Here is a 4,504-nt window from a genome sequence, read left to right as displayed (position 1 = left end):
TTGATTTTATCATACAAAATGTTTAACGACGCTCGTTGTTCCCGTTTAACTTTTCACTCATTTATCAATGTGATCACTATTTTATTTATAAAAAAACGAATTATAAAGCAATAAAAATAGTTTGCATCCATTATATTTGGTACCGACGTACGCCTATTAAATATAAAGATCCAATTATAATGCAACTTAAGTTGAAATATCCTACAACACATTGAACAAAGCTTACATAATAATAACTAGTTTCGGTATCTGTAAACATATAACAACCAAAAGTTCATATTCAACTATATTGTATACTTTCTTTGCATTAAATTCATCGAGTAGCTAACCCAACGGTATCATATGTTGCTCTTCTTCGTTAAAGTTGAACGTTAAAGTCTCGTCCGAAACATATTTAAAATTATAAGTAGCTTATGAATATATTAAATTTGCCATTACAAAGAGAACAAAAACTTCTAACATCTTAGAAAATATAACTATATATAGCGATGAATACAAAAAGATAGAATAGGCTACTGTCATATGTCAAATTAAACACTTATTTTTATAATTCGTATTTTAAAATACTAATTTCACAATTTTATGACGTAGCTGGAATAGCTCAGTTGGTTAGAGCGTGTGGCTGTTAACCACAAGGTCGGAGGTTCAAGCCCTCCTTCTAGCGATATCTTAATTTTTATAATTTTGTTTTAAAATGAGAAAAAAATACTTAAATTTAAAAACGTGAGCGGCAGGATTCGAACATGCGCGGGCAAAGCCCACATGATTTCTAGTCATGCCCGATAACCACTCCGGCACGCTCACATTTTGTTTTTCTTTATTAACACTTTTACTATTTTATTTTAAATAACACGTAACTTTATATATTGCTTTTATAGCTAAGTATGTTAATTGTTTAGCTGTGGATCCAATTTTCATGAGGTTATGTTTTTTTTTTTTTTAATTGGTTATATGATTGGGCAATTTTCATCAGGTTATTGTTTAGTTGTGGATCCAATTTTCATGAGGTTAGCGAGTAGCTTTTTATTTTGGAGCGTTTTGTTGAAAGCTACTCCATGTCTCCATGTAGTTTTTGATTTGGAGCATTTTGTTTAGGCTAAAAGCTAAAAGCTCATGTGGCCGAACGATGTTTTTTCTTTTTTACTAGCGTTTTTTTAAAAGTTAGAAGGCAGAAGCTCCCAAAAACTGTATGCCGAACACCTCCTTAATGATATGGTGATTTTATATCATTATCACATTTAAAAAAATATTAATAATTTATTTATTTATCATTCAAAATTGTTATTCACAAAGTTTCCATTTTAATTCAACATTAACTTCTGATATTAGAGTAGAATACCAATTTTATGTCATTCAGCATAAGTATGAACAATTGTTTTCATTTACTGTTTATTCAAATCATAACTTATTTATTCATGCAAACGGAATTAAAAACATAGGTTTTGTTCAAAATCTTTCACTTTTTGAATGACAAAATATTTTTATTAAAGAAAGACTGGAAAACCAAATACAAATATAAAACGATTACTTTAAAAGGATGTCGCATTTAATTATCCCGACAATAAAATATAAAGGAAGGAAAAGAAAACAAGTAATGTTTCCTTTTCAACTCATAAAATGTGTGAAAAGAAAATTTCTACTTCTTCTTAAACCATACATAAAATGATAACATTACTTGTAAGAAACCTTGAGAAATCTATAACAAAACAAATACATTCATTCTCAAAAAGATTATTATAACAACCTTGCGATATCTTTCATCAATAATCTATTAGCATTATAAAAATCTGTAAATTCCTGAAACGAAATGTACCCATCTCCATCTGTATCAAGTTTAGTCATCATTCGTTGGATTTGCTCATCTGACACACAACCGAGTGTCTTCAAGTTTTTCGCGAGCTCAGCTGCCGAGACTTTTCCATCTCCATTGTCATCAAATCGTTTAAAAATCCATTCCCGTTCTTCTAAAGTATCGTCCGCCATTATGATTTTCTAATAATTACATTGACATTGTTGGTTTTGATTTTATGTTTTTACTTAAATATGTGCTTGATTTATTTTGAGCCAGAAGATATTTATGATGAGCCTATAAATTGGTGAACATGCATGGTTGTCCCTTAATCACGAATTGCCTCCTATTTTTTGTGAGTTAAATACCAAATATGATTAGAATCAGCCATTTTCCACAACATAAACCTTATAAAAAATTTAGAAAGATTTAGATGGTGTTTGTTTTTTAAGAGGTAAAATGTATGTAGTCTTGGGATCATATTTGTAGACATGTACAGATGAAAATGTGGACCAAACGTATGCAGTCTACAATGAAAGCATTGCTTGTTTTTTTAAAGTCTGTGGGTTGCGTAAAAAAAATATTTAAATAAATTGGTTTTTTGAAACTAAAAAAAAAAATTATTTCAATAATTATTGTTTTACAATGTCGAAATTAAATTTATACAACCATCATTATAATATATCAATAATTATTGTTATACAATGTCGAAATTAAATTTATACAACCATCATTATAATTTTTTTTAATTTTTTAATTTTTTATTAATATTTAAAATTCAAAATATTTGTTTTATGTAATTAGGAAACACATTAATTATTTTACTTTCATGTATTCATCGTCAAACTTATTAAATTATTGGATATTACTTTTAAAACTATTATATTTCTACACATTATTTTAAATTGAATTATATTTTATGTGATATCTGAAGTAATGTTAATTGTGAAAAAACTGGATGGTGTAATGAAAGTCATGTGTCTGGTGTCCCACATCGGTTCATTAAAGAAAGAAAACAATGGTGAGACTTTTATATAAAAAAGACATAACTTAATATAAAATTGAAAAGCAGTGGCCTTTTGATTCTTATAAATTATAATTAAGGGTTGCGTCCGTTTTTTTATAAATTACACGAACAGATGCTTGAAGAGGTAAGAAGTGGATGGGCCAAGTATCTCCCAAAAAGAGGACTCGCACACCTTTTTAGGTCTACGGTCTTCTAAAAAACAAACGATCTGCAAGTTTAAATGTTTGCGCGGAGCAGACAAAAGTGGCCAATAAGAGCTTTTGAGAAAAAAACAAACAACACTTTAGTTATTAAACTGTCTAAAATCAAGCCTCAAATGACTATAAACTGTTAATCTAAGGATGAAGTTTTATTAAATTGAACCAAGTCATCTATTAACCATCAACATTGATTAGCTTTCATTAAACAAATAACTTGAATGTTGAATGGAAAACCTTCCATGAAATGTTAATGACTAGTATCTACATCGTTAAGGGTGGAAAAGATAGACATTCTTAATTAAAACCAATGTACTCTTTGGATGTGTAATGATAAGATATATGCTTCATTATCAAGATTTGGAAGAGATGAGAAGTAGTAGTGGGCCATACCGAAAGCACCCTCACTCCGGAATGGATAATCTCACCATATATTCGGGCCAAGCAACCCCATCAACAGTCGAGTTCGAAACCCGACGAAAGCGTCAAAAATGGCCTACCCAATTCCAAACAGCCCGACACACATAGTTCCCTTATCAACAATATAATACCTCCTACATAGGAGGGGGTATCACCAAGTAACATCTCACCACCAAATTCAAAGCTGGCATACACTCTTTCGAGTAATACACTCCTAACTTAGGGGCCAAAGCATAATATCGGAACACCTAAAGATTACATTCACCCCTAACCTTTTCTTTGTGATCAATAAGCGTTGGCACCATCGGAACACCTAAAGATTACATTGACCCCTAACTTTTCCTTTGTGATCACCACAAGCCTCTCCCTTAAGGATTTGGTTACATCATTGGCACCATCTATGCATCTTGAAAACTAACAACCCTTAGCCCAGGTCACTAACAACCCTTAGCTCAAGTCCCGATAACAGCCCAACCCTTGTGAAGTTAACAACATTTTCACAAAATTGCTAAAAAAATCAAGTTCCCATGCATACACATAAATTCAAGAGATCGACTCCAAAAAGACGTTGATGGTATCCCATGTAAGACATGCATCAGTTGGCGAATTATACTTTGATGACATCGGAGAATCCCCACACACTACCAAGGATCCAAACATCTCCTCATCCAAGCCCGAATAGGAAACGCAACTATCCACCTGAAAGATCTAGTATGCTCAAGAATAATATTAAAGTGATATTGCTAATTAACATATGATATTAATGGGTCACGCTAACAACAACTTGATATAATTTATTATTTATTAAAAATTGATTTTAACAAATATTCAATGAACTCTTATAATCAAATTGAAAATTATTTATTTCTAGGAAATAATAATTTCCATTAGCAAGTAACATTATATATAATTCATATGGTATGAATTAATAAGTCATGCACAACATTTTGGACTAGATAAATTATTTTTTCTTTTACCAAAAAGTTAAAGTTTACATTTTATAAACTTGGTTTATAAAATATAAAAGGTTTTTGTCTTATTTTGTCTTTATAATTTCGAAATTTGGCTAGA

The 4,504-nt window shown here is 30.4% G+C and overlaps 2 non-coding genes and 1 pseudogene across 2 annotated transcripts; 1 reads left to right on the top strand and 2 right to left on the bottom strand.

The window, feature by feature from the left end:
- Window positions 1-590: 590 nt before the first annotated feature.
- TRNAN-GUU (transfer RNA asparagine (anticodon GUU)) lies at window positions 591-664 on the top strand. The gene has a single exon. It is a non-coding gene; the product is annotated as a tRNA-Asn (tRNA).
- Window positions 665-722: 58 nt separating this feature from the next.
- Window positions 723-804, bottom strand: TRNAS-AGA (transfer RNA serine (anticodon AGA)). Its single transcript has one exon. It is a non-coding gene; the product is annotated as a tRNA-Ser (tRNA).
- An 823-nt stretch (window positions 805-1,627) lies between these two features.
- Window positions 1,628-2,043, bottom strand: LOC145169140 (polcalcin Bet v 4 pseudogene; annotated as a pseudogene).
- Window positions 2,044-4,504: the final 2,461 nt, after the last annotated feature.

Source organism: Lactuca virosa, chromosome 4 (genome assembly GCF_052849685.1).
Source record: "Lactuca virosa cultivar CGN04683 chromosome 4, Lactuca_virosa_CGN04683_v6, whole genome shotgun sequence".
Taxonomy (NCBI): Eukaryota; Viridiplantae; Streptophyta; class Magnoliopsida; order Asterales; family Asteraceae; genus Lactuca; species Lactuca virosa.
Note: the sequence above shows the minus strand (reverse complement) of the source record. Positions and strands in the feature narration are given on the sequence as shown.